At 37.6% G+C, this 16455-nt stretch overlaps 1 non-coding gene across 1 annotated transcript; it reads left to right on the forward strand.

The window, feature by feature from the left end:
- The first annotated feature begins 10602 nt into the window (after window positions 1–10602).
- LOC122115592 lies at window positions 10603–10709 on the forward strand. Its single transcript, XR_006148807.1, has one exon. It is a non-coding gene; the product is annotated as a U6 spliceosomal RNA (small nuclear RNA).
- The last annotated feature ends 5746 nt before the right edge of the window (window positions 10710–16455 follow it).

The raw sequence follows: 16455 nt of genomic DNA on the forward strand, positions 1-16455 counted from the left end.
TCATCAGAGCTTGTTCAAATACATCAGAAGGGCCGTAGATAGGCTGTACCACGTTTACATGATTACCTATGATGTGATTCAAGAGCCACTGAACAATCATACTTCACTTTGCCATCACTCTAATTATTCCCATTGCAAGAAGAATCATTCACATAAGTCACATGATATAAACTTGTCCTTAAGTTATTATTTCTATGAAATAATATCCAAAGGATACACTACACTGAGTTAAAGAAAAAATTGCAAAGTGTATTGGACGTTGTAACTCCTTTCATATGCACATGTGGAAATTCTATTCCCCCGGCTGGTGACATTAGAATCAACCTTTCAGAGATGGCATTACAATAATGATCCTGATAAAAGAAGCCCAATATAACTACTCTGCCATATGAATGTCCAGCAAATAGATTGTGATGAACCAGAAAGTGGACCCCCAAAAGACAAGGAATTGCTTTGAACAAGCATTTTTATAATCAATGCTTAAGCTTCTAGCATATGGGTAATAAAATTCTGTTGTTTTTAAGCCACTTACTTTGAAGTATTCTCCTATAACAGCCCAATTGCTGACAAAAGGCAAAGCAGTTTTGAGTTAATATCACAAATTATGATAAAAAAAGACAGATGCATAGTAAAGGAGACCCATCTCAGCCATTCAGAGATTAGAAATGTGGAGAAATAACCTCATTTATGTAGGTTAAACATGGAAGAGAGAATGTGGTTAGCCCAAAGCCAAATGCCAAAAGCAGAGAAATTTAACAAAATACCATGAAGTTGAAACAAGTCTTAAAAGGGAGATCTGGGCTTAAAGGGAGTAGGGCACTTCTGCCCTAATGGAAATTGTGGACTAATACAGTCATATCACTCAATGTACATATGTGAGAATATAAGTAGGATACTTGAAGGGATAGGTGGTGTTGGGGTAAGGGAAGGAAGAAAAGTGGAAAGATTTCAATGTTCCAGATGTATTGTACATTGAAATGCACATATACTCTATTAAACACTGACATGATGAAGCGAAACCCCTTTGCACAACTTGATAAAGATTAAAACAAATTTGAAGTTTTAATATTAAGAGACAAAAATCATAAACGTTTAGAAATAAATAAGAGGATAGCATTGACATATTGTTATGGCTTGTGTTTCTTTCAATATACAAAAATTTATGTGTCAAGTCTGCTGCAAATGTAAATTTTATTTTGCCAATTCTTTTTGCAAATTGCTTAAAATATAGAGAACCAAATTCCACAACCCCTTCACTTCCAATAAAAAAAATCTTATAGACCTTTAGGTTTCTCAGTTGTTTCTAAATATCTTAAAGTGATGCATTGGAACAAATTTCATTCTACATTTAATTTTAATTTTTAAAACACTAAATTCTTCTAAAATCCTCTCATTCGGACATAGGTATGAATAGATAACTGACGTGGGCAGAATCAGAATTATTCAGAAGGCTGTAAATGGATGCTTATCTAATTTTCTCTCTTCTTGATCATAGAAAACAGACTGCCCTTGTTAGGAAAATGAGGGAGAATGGAAAAGAAATAGGCCGAACTCCATCATCAACAGGTGAGGACGGTTTATTGATGAACAGCGAGGGGCACAGCCCTTCCAGCAGGTTTGGAGGTTGTGTGAGGGAGCTGGGACAGGATCGGGTTTTTATAGGAAGTCTGAGCAAGGACGTAGAGATTAATGGAAAGCCCCTAGCTCAAGGAAGGTGTGGGCCCACAATGAGATGTTTACAGCTGGATTAGGTGGATTGCCCTGCCTGCACTTCAAAGGAGTTCACATATACCTGGGTTTTGCCTGCAGTCTATATGGGCCTAGGATAGTAGGGTGGGGGTCAATCCTTCATATTCCATCTTCAGATACATAAAAGGATAGGGCCAAGAGGGGAGAGGCAAGTTCTTCATATAGGATCTTTGGATACATAAAAAGAACTGGGCTGATAGAGGATTAACATGGAGTTATGAGAACAAAGCAGATTCCAATCATTTTGAAACCTGGAGTATAAAAGGTGGAGTATAAAAAGGGGTCTTGTCTGGCTGCCTTCAGCTGGCATGGGGGTGTCGAGAAGTCACTGGGGCTGGGGTCTTCAGGTCCATGTCTGTGCTCGGTCCAAGGCAGTGTAAGCAAAGCCTCTGGTTGCCTGCAGTAATAGGATGGCCTTGACATGGTCCCAGGTCTTGAGTCAGGGCTATTATCCTGTTAGAGAGAAACTTGAAAATGCTGTGATCAAGCAAAAGGCTGACTGGTTGATATGAGTTACATAGGAAAACACACCCAGGGCACAAACCAGAAAAGTTTCATTTGGATCATGAGCCCATAGCCAGTCAGAAACTAGGGCTGGATTGGAGTAGTTAAGGTAAAGGGCCTGGTGAGAGACTTTGATCATTTCCTATAAATAGCTGGTAACAAAGGCAAGAATGTAAATTCTTGTCCAGTTAGAAGTTAGACAGATATGGACATTAGATGGACAGGCTTCTCAACTTGTTTCTATTGACCTCCTGCCTCTGGTTAATTTTGAAAGGACAGGCACAAAGTGGCTGATGTGACATCATCTCCTCTTATACTTTTCCGCCTTGTCCTGGAATCTAGCTGCTTGTGGCTAAGATATGGGCTTTGAACTCAAGGCCTGAGCACTTTCCCTGAGCACTTCTGCTCAAGGCTAGCATCCTACCACTTTGAGTCACAGGGCCACATTTAGCATTTGGATGGTTAATTTTTGAGCCAGCTTCCAGCCTAGTTCTTTGCTGGTTGTATAGGAATAGAGTCTCAGGGATTTTTTGCCTGGGATGGCTTTGAATTGCAATCTTTGCCACAAAAACACTTTATAATTTCCAATCAAAGTAACAAGGAGATCAGTGGGAACAAGCAGAGCTTATGTGCACCCTGTCAAAAATTGATCAACAAATACTTGCCAGAACTCTGCAATGACACAACTCAATAGCTAGGATGAGGGTTTGAGTATAGCTTGACTGCCTGGGAAACCTTATAACCAAAGTGTGTAAGAGGCTCTCCTGGCCTATACATGTATTAATAGCCTAACAACATAGCTGGCTTTTTCAGGTCAGGCTGGGTAAGGTTTATAGAGAGTGTCCCACAAGAGTCTAGTTTTTGTAAATCTAAAGGAGTCTTTTACCAAGAATCAGCTGTGTGTGATCGAGTCAGGCAGGAGTCCAGGATACCATGGAGGCGATAGCATGCTTCAGGCAGGATCTTGGCTAGACTGCATCCCTCGGATGAATGGTTAATTACTTACAACATTATACACAGACTGGCTAAAGACACTTGACTTTAGATGGATATAGAGAATAACATGCTAGTTTTAATGTTAAATCACAGCCAATAATTACATATAAACTTTACTCATAAGCTGTCTTTTAAGGCATACTCATACCATCTCCTACATACTCGAACTTTCTGAGGACAGAAACAGATATGTGGAACAAACATTTTAAGACAATTCTTACCTCCTTACTGGTATTTTTCATCACAGCTGGTTAGTAGATGAGCTGGGTCTCATTCCTTTTACTACTACCCTTGATAAAAATGTTTTCTTTTAACAAACAGCACATTTGATAGGAAATATCTGTATCAAGAAATAGAAGAAGATAACTTTTTACACAGGTTTTATGTATTATAATATGATTATGCTGAACAGTTTCACACACTTATACTTAAACCAAAGTTTTAAGGTGCACTTAAGTTTTTAAAAAAATGAAAACCAACCATATGGGTTTTTTTTAATTCCAGTGGCAAAGTGATATTGTTTTGCCCAATATGATAAAAACACGTGTCAATGTCAGAAAAGTAGGCAATACCAAACAATATGCAAGGCAAATTTTGACAAACAGAATTTCCACCCTTAAACAAACATGAATAACAAGAGCAGAAAATCTTTAAATCGATTTTGGTGATGAGGCATATTATATGATTTAAATATTTTAACCCCTAGAAGAGTGAAGAGGAGAGTGGAGTAAGGTTGGTGGAAGAGTGGAGGTTGTAGAAAAATCCATTATGTGGTCTTTGTCTCTTTCTAGCTGTCAGCTTCCAGGGCATGTAGAGAGAATTGGGGGAGAGGGTGGCTGAACAGCCACTGTAAGGAGAAGAAATAACACTTTTAACATGAAGACATTTAAAGGGATGATGTGGCATAATGAAGGTGCTGAAAAGTGAGTGTTTGAGTGAGTGGATAGAGAGAGTTATTGGAAGATGTGAGAGGGAGGGATTTCTCTTCTGCAGTCTCCTAGAGAAGAAATTAAGAATAAAGATTTTGATGTGAGTGGACTCAGGAAAGAGAAAAGGATTGGATTATTGTCTAAGTCCAAAAAGAAAAAGAACTGGTTTGTTTCTTTTAGGGGATTTCAGTGTGATAAAGGGAGAGAGCCGTAAAAGAGAGAGGCTGTCCTCAGTGTTTTTGACACCCATACACTTTCAGTGACAGGTTAACGAAAGTTCCAGAGCAGAGGCCTATTTATTTAGGGTTTGGAAGGGAAGAAGGTGTGTTAGCCATAGAACAGGATTGAGAAGTGTATAAGTATGGAGGGGTTTGTGTAGAGGGATTTTTAACAGGGCTGTTAGCTTGTTGTTTTATCTTTTTGTTTTTCTTTTTTTTTGGTCCGGTCGTGGAGCCTGAACTGTGGGGTTGGGAATTGTCCCTCAGCTCTTCAGCTCAAGGCTAGTGCTCTACCACTTGAGCCACAGTGCCACTTCCGGCTTTTTTCTTTTTGTTTATTTGGTGCTGAGGAGTTGAACTCAGGGCCTCAGGCATGCAAGGGAAGCACTGTACCACTGAGCCACCTTCCCAGCCCTTGCTGTTTTATCTTTGGAGGCCTATGCCCATCCTCACCTTGTGTCAGCTACACAGGTAGGCAGACAGGAAAGCACAGGGACAGGGGTGAGCAGAAGGAGTTTGCTTGACACAGGCAGACAGTCTTAGCCTAGATAAGCTGGACCAACTGCAAATAGCAAGAGTGCAGTTAGAAGGGCAAGGAAAGAGAAAAGGATCTTTGGTGCCAGAGGTCATCAAAGAAAAGAGAGAGTGAGAGAGAAAGGGAGAGGGGGAGAGAAAAGGGGTGAGAGACAGATTGAGCTGCTACAAGATGAGGAGTTACTTTTTAGAGGAGATAGGAGAATCATGGCAGAGAAGGGCTTGGTGAGCAAGGCTGGAGAGCGGGTAGGGGGAACTCTGGAGTGGAGGTCAGAGAAGGACTTGGTGAACAGAACAGAATAAGCAGAGTGGGGGTTTTCTGGAGCAGAGGTAGAGGAGGGCTTATGTATAGGGGACCTGGGACTCCCCACCGTTTTGTTGGAGAATTGTTTAAATCACTAAGAGGAAAACCTAAGGTTCCGAATTTAGGCCAGTGCTGGCCATGATAATGAGACCAGATTTTGGAAGAAAAACACGTCAGATTTTTTTTTTACTGTAAATCAGTCAGCCCAGTTTCTTAAGATTAGACCACAGCCATACCAATGGGGTGTCTCTGGGAGAAAATTTGGAAAATTTGGTAGGACTACTGAGTCTGTCCCGTTGTTCCAGGCATCCCTGGTGTTTTGGGAAGGCAGATGGACATATCCAAGTAATTAGGATAGAGCATCCCCAAAGGTCCTAATTACAGGGGGTCATGGTGTCAGGAAAAGAGACACTCCTGGAGTCTCCTGGATTCCCACAGACAGGAAGGAAGGAAGGAAGGGAATCCTGGATTCCTGGGGTCCGTTTCGTTGCACCTCCACCACAGACTGGGCTGGTAATCTTGTACTGAGGCTTTTACATGGTGAGTGAAGTTGACCAAAAGGCAAAGACCCTCCAGCCTGGAGATAAGAGTCCAGGAACAGAGTAAAAGAGAAAGAATAGGGGGAGAGACCTTTTCTGGGTTTATGCAGGTGGCCAATAATTCCTCAAGCCACAGCAGGGTTGCTGTCCACTGCTTGCACTGTTTACAAAGGCAAAGGTCAAGAGGTCTTTCATGTGGCTGTTTAGCCCAAAGTAAGCTCTGAGGGCTCTGTCCTCCCAGTGGAGAAAGGCCTTGGAAGGAGGAGGAAGGTAGCAGAAAGCCTCCATGAGGGGTGGCAAGGAGGGGTGTGGCCCCTGGGCAGAGGGCACCCAGTCTTCCAGGGTGTCAGAACCATATGTTAGGAAAATGGAGGAGAATGGAAAAGGAATAGGCTAAACTACATCATCAACAGGTGAGGATTGTTTATTGAGGCACAATGAAGGGCACCATCCTTCCAGTGCATTGGGAGGTTGTGTGAGGGAGCTGGGATAGGATCTGGGTTTTTATAGGAGGTCTGAACAAGGAGGTAGAAGTTAATGAAAAGCCCCTAAGTCAAAGAAGGTGGGGAACTTTCAGTTTGGCCCACAATGGGCTTACGTGGATTTCCCTGCACTTCCAAGGAGGTCACACATACCTGGGATTTTGCCTGGAGTCTGTATGGGCCTGGGACAATAGCGTGGTGGGGAGGGCAGGTCAATCCTTCCGTCCTAATTGGAAAAAGTTATCCTTACCAGCTTTTCTGCATATAACATTCTATAAACATTTTCTTATTAGAGGATTATACAAGATTAGCTATAAATTGATTGATAATGACTGAGCTTGACAGAAAGGTGAGGGAAATCTCTCTACACTTCAGTGAGGTTCTGACTTGTGTTTCACAAAGTGTTATGAAAGCTCTCTATGAGAAATCTAACAACTGCATTTCTAAAAAGTCCTTGCGTGCTTACACTTTCTGATAATGTCTCAACTCAAGTACTTTTTCTTGAAGATCCACACCATTCAATTATGCTGTATTAGATCCTTGTTACATTTTACAGACAGCTCATGGTGATGAAATTTGGGTTTTTCATAATTGCTCTTCCAATTCCATCCACAATATGCAGACAAAAATTATCTGAAAAATTTGTATCCGTTGATAGTGCATATACTTTTCCACTAAAAATATAAAATGTAGTAAAATTTTTAATAGCAATCATACTGCACTAGGTTGTGGGCAGATTCTGATGTAAATAATATACTGTGTTTATGTAGAGAATTTGAGCATCCAAAATTTTAATATGCCTGTGGTCCTAAAACCAGTACCGTACTGATATTGGGTGACAAATACTTCATATAAGTATAGAAGAAGTTTTCTTCGTATTTTTAAATATATTTTTTGTAAATATCATATACAGAGGGGTTACAGTTACATAAGTAAGGTAATGAGTACGTTTTTTATTGAGCATTGTTACCCCCTCCTTTGATTTTCTCCTACCATCCCTTCCCTGCACACCTCCTCAACTCCCCACTTTACCCCCGTCTGGTATTGTCTTGTACATCCCATTGCTACAGTGGGTCAACCTGTATCCTTTCCTTGTATCTTAAATGAAGAAATGCTGGCTTGATTTATGCTTATTCTACTTGTGTAGACACACCTATAGTCACTCACCAAGTCCAAAAGCACATAAGTGAAATGCACATCATCTTTTGTCAGTTGGTATAATTGTATTGTACACATTTATTGACAGGTTACAAATTATTTTCAATTTTTAATACATTAAAAAACTTTCTTTTTTTTAAATTTCTTGGCCAGGAAATGGAAGACCTCAGTCAGCATTTCTAACTTTAGACTTTTCACATGGGTTGGTTAAGTGTTGACCTGAGGTCCAGTCTTCTGAGGCCTCATTCATCTGCTTAGGAATTGATGGTAGTTGGATGTGAGGGCGATCTGCTGCGACATCTGTCACCCCATTGATCGCCAGGGTTGATTCGGCTGCTCTGGCTGGCGAGGTGGGTGTCCCCTTCCTCCCTCACCGCTACATGTGTGTCCCTCCGAAACTGTGCACTCGGTCGAGGAGGACGACCATCCCCAATAGAGGAGGATCGGTCTTAGGTCAAGGATATACGACCATCCCCAATAGAGGAGGATCGGTCTTAGGTCAAGGATATACGGGTAGCTGAGCTCCCCTGCTAGAACCTCCAAACAAGCTCTCAAGGAATTGATGGTAGCTTTTGTAAAAAAGCTCAAGGAAGGATGCCATTTAAAGCCTTATAACCTTATTTTTTACCAGGATATTCTTCTGCTTTGGTTTTTGAGACTGTCTACAAGAGCAAGAATTCCATGGGGAGCAAGGAGACACCATAAGACCTTTACTTACTGAGATTTCTGAGTGATTTGTTATCACTTGTACGGCATGTTGCAAGTCGATTCTGGCAAAAACTACCAATTTTAGGAGATAAGATAAGTGGAAAAAAAACTCTTAGAGACAAAGACATCTTCAACATATTCGGTTCCATGCATTCCATCTAAGGCATATTCAACAATTAGTGAAACTTGTGTTGGCTGTATCTATGTGTCTTTCTCCATGTGTGCATGTATACATGTGTATATGTATGTGTATATTTGTGTGTATAGTAACATACATGTGTACATATATAAGGGCATATACACACATATATGCAAATATAAATAAATATAAATATATAAATATATGTGTATATATATCAGCTGTTCAGTGATTTAATCTAGAATTCCCAGCACATTGCCATTCTCACAAAGTGTACATGATAAACTGCTCTGAGGATCTGTGCTCATTTCCCCCATTACCTTGTTTTTCATCCCTGTGAACAACTTCAGCCTACTTTCCCTAGGATAGCTTTGTTTTGGTTACTGACTGATAATAAAAGAAAAACATTCTTTGTAAAAGAAAAAGAACTTTTAGCTCACAAATGGATGCCTATGAGATAAAATTATAATAGAAATAAAAGTGAAAAGGAATTCCTAGATCTGTTGTTTTGCCATTTAGAATGGCAAAGAATAATATCACGTTACTCTTATAACTTTTAAAGAGTGCAAGGGTAACGGATGGTCCCTATCATGTTCCCACAAAACCAGTGGATCCTGAAGGATAATAGTAGACCAGCAGAAATTCTAAATAGCAGACATGGAGCATGAAAGAGAAAGAGAGAAAATGAGAGAGAGAGAAAGAGAGAGAGAAATATCATAATACTGGAAGTGCATAACAGATAAACAAGAGCTGTATGAGAACCTTCATACTGCTATCTTTAGACTCTCCATGTACATTTGAAGGTATTTGATGTCTGATAATCCATCAATATAAAAATATAAAGTAATTTTGATAAAAATTAAAGATTACTCAGAAGAAATTATAAATGCAAAAACAGTTTTCACAGAAGCAAACTCTCAGAGATATTTCATGACTTTGAAAAGGATGAAGTGGCTGAAGTTAGTATAAATTTAGAAGTATGACAATTCACAAAAACATAAAAAGATACTCATGTATTTCATTATATAACCCAAAGCAGAAAGTAAATGTTGTTCAGATGATTTTTAAAAGAACAGTCTCTCCGGTTCTTGGAAGGTGGCTCAGTGTTAGAGTGCTTGCCTTGCATGCATGAGGCCCTTGGTTTGATTCCTCAGCACCATATAAGGAGAAAAAGACAGATGTGATGCTGTGGCTCAAGTGGTAGCACTCGACTTGAGCTGAGGGATGGCACCCAGGACCCAGAGTTCAAGCCCCACAACCAACAAAAACCAAACCAAAAAACTAATCAAAACACAGTCTCTCACTTTTGTGTCCTCAACTCTGTAAAACCACTGCTTCAGCTTAAGGCTAAGATTTTATGTGTGGACATTTATCAACACTCCTGATTCAGACTCTAATTGAGAAAATTTTTAATCAATATTTTGTTCTTAATTTTGATCGCTGTGAATTCACATGCACCTATAAAAAATGGTCATCCCAGTAACATTTTCAAAATACCTCGTAATGATGACTTTAAAAAGTTGTATTATATTGCAAAAAAGAAAACGATGCAAAAAATAAAGAAAACCAATAATTAAATATTAATGATTAATAAAATAAAAGCCAAATACCAGTATTTCCAATATTTGATGTATACTACATATTAGATTTTACAATTTGCTCATATTCCTGTACATTTAAAACTGGCTAAGATTATGATGTTCAACAAGAATTTTATAAGCTATGAGTACCCTTTAAATTTACACTGTGAGATAACTTTTTATGTCTCACTCATCACTGATACATGGCTTATATAATCATTTGTTCCTTGCTAACATATAAAGAAAAGAAGCCCTAAAGTTTCAACAGAAATTGTGTAGTTAAAGTCTTATCTCTTTGCTCTGTTTCTTTACACAAAGACTTTGCAACTTCTCATTAATAAATTTTCTATAAACTCTGAAATGTACATACATAGTAATATATGTCAGCTACCATAAATCATTAAACACTTTATGGAAAAGTTTTATGACCTGACAGTCTTAATTTTGGCATATATAAGCAGGTTACCAAAATTAAACATATTTAAAACATTAAAACTTTTAACACACCTTAACACTTGCTGCAGTGTTCATTATGAGAGGTGCCCTGTATAGAATAATTGAATTCCTCCTCCTACACATCTCTTGAACAACAAACATCTGGACTCATTTTGTTTTTGTCATATCAATCTTGACTTTATTCTTAAATGTGTGCTTATGTAACAAATATCTGGTTCTAAAATTTCACAATTCTTTTGAACTTGCTTTTTGTTGAATTATCTAGTTTAAAAAAATCAATTCCACTTTATATATAAAAAATGTTCTGTGCTCAATTCGGCAGCACATACACTAAAATTGGAACAATACAGAGAAGATTAGCATGGCCCCTGCGCAAGGATGACACCCAAATTCATGAAGCGTTCCACAACAACAGATGCTGGAGGGCATGTGACCAGAAGGGAACCCTACTATATTCTTGGTGGGAGTGTAAACTTGTTCACGCACTTGGAAAGCAGTATGGATGTTCCTCAAAGGGTTACACATAGAGCTCCTCTATGACCCAGCAATCCCACTTTTGTGCATTCACCCAAATGATCACTAACAAGGCCATTCTAAAACTACCAGCACAACTATGTTTATTGCAACATTATTTACCGTAGCTTAGATATGGAACCAACCCCGATGCCCCACAATAGATTAATGGATCAAGAAAACATTGTGTGTGTGTGTGTGTGTGTGTGTGTGTGTGTGTGTGTGTGTGTGTGTGTGTGATGGAATTCTATCATCCATCAGAAAGAATGACATTGCCCAATTTGTAAGAAAATGGAAAGACTTGGAAAAATTTATATTAACTGAAATAGGCCAAGTCCAAAGAAACATAGGTCCCATGCTATCCCTTATTTGCAATAAGTTATTTATGTCTGGGAAAAGCAGAAAAGGTCAAAAGCTATGTGCATATGACTAGATAAGGTGATGTTAAACTAAATGAACCCAAGCTAGGGACACAAGTGTGTGTTTTTCCTTTCTTGCTGTTGTTTCTAATGCACTTATAATGTACGATGAGATTTTTTTTTAATTTGGTCGTCCCACACGGTATAACCCCTGTTTTCACTGTATTTGGTGTTGATGCACCTGCATCTTTTATATACATTTCTCTAATTTGGAGAGGGAAAGGGAAAAACCAAAATGCTCAAATAGAGATACTGTTTGACCCATTAAAACAATGAGTTGCCCAAGACACTATGTTGAAATACTAACTTTACAATTTAGGCAGGGTGCGGGGGGGGGGTGAAGTGTGTACTTGTGGAGGTGTAAGGGAGAGGTAGTTGGGGAAAAACAAAGGGGGAGGTAACAATGTTAGATAGGAAATATACTCATTACTTTGCTCATGTAACTGTAACCCCTCTGTATAGTATTTTTACAATAAAAAACGTTTTAAAATGATGGAAGAGTTTATTTCCATTATTTTAACCATATAATATCATTAAACAAGAAATTAATGCAAAATACTGACCTGAAGATATTTTGAATAAGTGTATGTGTGTGTGTGTGTGTGTGTGCGCGCGTGTGTGGGTGTGCATGTGTGTGTGTGCGTGCATGTTGGCATGCCCAGAGTTTGAACTCAGAGCTTCAAGGATTTGCAAGGCCTTTCCTCTCTAGCTTTGTGAGCTATTATATGAGCTACATCTCCATTCCTGGACCTTTGCTAGTTCATTTAAATTTTTGAAAAATAATATTTTGATTTTTTTTTGCCTTAATTGGCTTCCAACTCCTATCCACAGATCCCATGCTCCTTTGTAGATATGCCGGGTAGACAAGATTACAGGTATGACAAACCAGTACAAGGCTTTAGGAATAATTTTAAATGTAGAAGAAACTTTAGTTCAGGAGGGCCTGTTTTATTATTTCCTACTTTTAAAGCATTTTGGAGTGACTATATGTGAATTGTTTACGTTTTGGGATACTTAAAAGACAGTAAGTGATGGTATTTAAAAGTTTTAGTACTTTTTAAAAAGGATACTGGAACTGTGGGACAGAAAAATTTGGCTCTCTTTGGACCTCAATTTATAATCTCAGCACTGTGCATGATAACCCAAAGTCACCAACTCAGTCTGTGTTGAAGACAAAATGTGATAGAAAACAATTACCGTGGGCAATATTTTTTATGCTATTATTTATTGGACAATATGAATATTGAATTGAGAGTATAAGAGAATGGAAAGATTTTACCTACATTTTTGTATTGCTGAAAGGCTTTTGGAAACTTTGACTCATTTCCTTCCTCACTATATGTCTTTGGGCAATGCACTTAGTGCCTTGAATTACAATTTTTCTCAACACTAAAATGGTAATAACATTAGCATTACAGCAAATTTTTTAAGACCTAAGAGACATAAAACTTGTGAAATACTTAACATAAACTTCTATGAATGAGCTTTCAGTTTACCCATTAGTTTTTTTTAATATTAAACAGAATGTGATATATATCACAGGAATCATTACATGTAGTGAGCAACCAGAAGTAATGTTATTTATTGACTATGCTGTGCTTCCAAGGAAACCAGCTGGATAACTTCTCATGCTGTAAATCAAACTGGTTATCTTATGTCTTGATAGTGTAAAACTATCAGTGACAGAATAATGAAGGAATGCTGTAGACTGGGGTGAAGTCCATATGATAATGTGCAAAACTCATAAAACGTAAAAGTAACTGAGCAGTATATTGAGTTTTACATCATTTAAGGTAAATTGCAAAGGCAGGGAAGACATAGAAGAATGAATTCTCCTTTTGATATCCTATCATACAAAGGTCCTTAGCAGGATGAACTCTTTCCTCATTCTTGTAGAGGCATCATCAGATGAGAGGAACTCTATTTTTGGGTTGCTTCCTTCAATTTATTCTTCAGTTTGAAACCTGAACTACATGAGACTGCAAGAAACCAAGGAGAATTAGACATACAGGATTTGGAAAGAGCAATCAGCATAGAATAAATAAAATACAGAGAGCCTTGTAAAAGATCTAAATAAATTGAGTTATATAGTCTCAAGTGTAAACAGAAAATGATTTAAGCAATATCATGTTATTGAAAATTGAAAATTGTGAGGAGTTGCTCAATTGTTTTCCTTTCTACTATATTGAATTAATTATTGATTTTGTATATAGAGATTACAGATGAGATTAACAAGGAAATTGATTAAAAATCGACAAAAGTTCTGAATAGGGATATTTTGCAAAATGCCCTGAAAATCACCAGTGGGTTTACAAAGTTGTGTTTAATACCACTTCTATGCTGGATTAATGCTTTGTGAACAGAAGTCATTAGAGAAATGCAATTCAAAATTATTATGATACTACTTCATAACTATTATAACTCATCAAAAAAATCAAAGGAACTTGGTGTGGTAGTAAAGGCTTGTAATTCCAAGCATTTGGAAGGTTGGAGTAAGAGGATTTGAGCCTAAGGCCAGTCTGGGTACTGCACATAATAAAAACCTGCCTTTTCAAAAAACTCAAAACGTAATTATGTTGGTGATAGTGTGGAGAAAAGGAAATTTTCTACACTCGTGGTTAAAATACCGGTTATTATTCTCATTCTAGAAAGTAGTATGGAGTTTTCTAAAGAAATACAGAGTTGAAATATCATCTGACCCACCAATCATATGATTATTTCTCTCTGGGTAACTAGTAAATACATCTATAGTTCATTGTTATTCATATTATCCACAACAAGCAAGATATAAATCAAAGTTATGTGTTCAACTACAGACTAATAAAGCAACTGTGGTGCATGCACAAATATATTTTTGTTTCATCCCTAAACTAGCAAGAGACTTCTCCCGTTAGCCACAACTTACAATGACCTGAAAGATGTATTCTAAATAAAGAAAAATGTTGTCTTCTGATCTTTGTCCAAACACACACACACACACACACACACACACACACACACACACACACACCAACCTAAAACAACAGAGAAATTTTTCAAAAAGTAAAGCAAACTGGAATTTCTGGGGCATTTATGTCACAATATAGATGATAGTAGATATACAGGATGACCAAGTGTAGAGTTGTAATGTACAATATGAGGATGCAGCGGACAACACTGGCTTTACATAGGAATGAAGCTAATTAAGTAGGAGTTGTTCTTCCTTGTAGGGGTTGCTCTTTTAGTTGTTCTCCTTCAGTAATGGATGAGATTAACATAATTCTTTAAATATACCTGCCGGTTTGTAGAAATAATAACAAATAAGATAGCAATAATGTTGTATGCTCAACATAGAACAAAATGTCAAATTAAAATACATGAGATTATCTTTGATATAAACTAATTATTACAAATAAGGGAACCCATTGGACATATGTTTCTTTAAGTCTGGCTTACTTCAGTTAATGTGATTTTTTCCAATATCTTCCATTTCCTGACAAAGAGGTGATATTATTCTTTCTGATGGAAGCATAGTATTCCATGTGTATATAGGTGTGTATGTGTGTGTGTGTGTGTGTGTGTGTGTGTGTGTGTGTGTGTTACATTTTCGTGATCAATTCATCTACTGAGGTGCATCTGGGTTGATTCCATATCTTAGCTATGGTAAATAATACTGTGATAAACATAATTGTGCCTTGTTTGTGGTCACTGTGATAAATACCCAGAAGTGGTATTACTGGGTAATAGGGGAGGATTATTGTGTACATCAAGGATAATCTTAGTAGATGAGCAGAATAGCTCAATTGTTAAGTACATATGACCATATAAGGTGATTCCAAGCGAAATGAACTCCAAGACATGTTATTTGTTGTTGTTGTTCTTAATGTACTATGTGATTTCTTTTTAACCTTTTGTGTTTTCCTGACTTATCACTATATTTGATTTTGATACCCTGGGTTTTGTAAATATGTTGGTCTCAACTAGGGAAGGGAAAGTGAAAAAAATGGAGAGACAAAGGACAAAGGGGAAACCTATGCAAAAGTGATAATCATAAGACAATATATTGGAAATACTCTTGGGGGGGTTTGGGAGGGAAGAGGGAGAAAAATGAAGGAAGGGATAACAAGTTAGAAAAAAAGGAATTCATTACCTTACTTATGTAACTATAACCCCTTTGTACATTATCTTGACAATAAAATTTAAATAATAAAATAACATACATGAGAGCAGAAATACAGGAGATGGAAGTGGGGGAAATACTGTATTATACAATGAAGAGTAGAACAGCTGTAGACAACAGGAATTTTACAGTAACATAGGAAGTAATAAGCTATCATACAGATTTTCATCCTCATGTCAGTCACTAAAAAGGGGAAAATGCACAATCAGCAAACCAATAGAGGTAAAATAGAAAACTAAACAATTAAGGTGGAGGGCTGGGAAGGTGGCTCAGTAGTAGAGCACTTGCCTTGCATGCCTGAGACCCTGGGTTCAATTCCTCAGCACCACATAAACAAAAAGAAAAAAGGTGGAAGTGGTGTTGTGGCTCAAGTGGTAGAGCGCTAGCCTTGAGCTGAAGAGCTGAGGGAAAGCGCCCAGGCCCAGAGTTCAGGCCCCACGGCTGGACGCCCCCCCCAAAAATATATAAAAAAACAATGAACATGGAGAGATGACTTGGAACAATAACAAATGACACAACTAGGAAACAAATAACAAGCTGGTGAGTTTAAAAAATATTACCCATAATTCTATTAAATGTTTTTTACATCACAATTTGTTAGAAATATACTTCAAATCACAGTTTAATAGTATATCATTATAATAATAGGTTACTTATTATTGATTTCTTAATATTGAATGTTTAATGTATAATTTTAGTAGCTATAGAAAAGAAAAATGTGAAACTAATTTTAATGATATATTTCAGGAATTGTAAAATTGAGAAGCATTAAAATTTAAACAATACATCATTATTGTTCCATTTATGTAAATTGATGTGGTAATTCAAATTGTATTCTACACTTAGCACTCAACATCAAATAGGAAATTATTGCACATGAATTTGGTATTAGGTTGAAGGGTGCAGCCTTGTGGTAAAATTCACAGCACACAGTTCACGAAGGTATGACTCCTCTCATCTAGCTTAAATTGTGGAAATTTGATTTCTACACGCATGTTAAATTCCTGTCTAGGTGACATCTATACATTTATATAAATTATATACACGAGGAGTATTTCAGATGACACT

Source organism: Dipodomys spectabilis, unplaced genomic scaffold (assembly GCF_019054845.1).
Source record: "Dipodomys spectabilis isolate Male_0828 unplaced genomic scaffold, ASM1905484v1 ptg000121l, whole genome shotgun sequence".
Taxonomy (NCBI): domain Eukaryota; kingdom Metazoa; phylum Chordata; class Mammalia; order Rodentia; family Heteromyidae; genus Dipodomys; species Dipodomys spectabilis.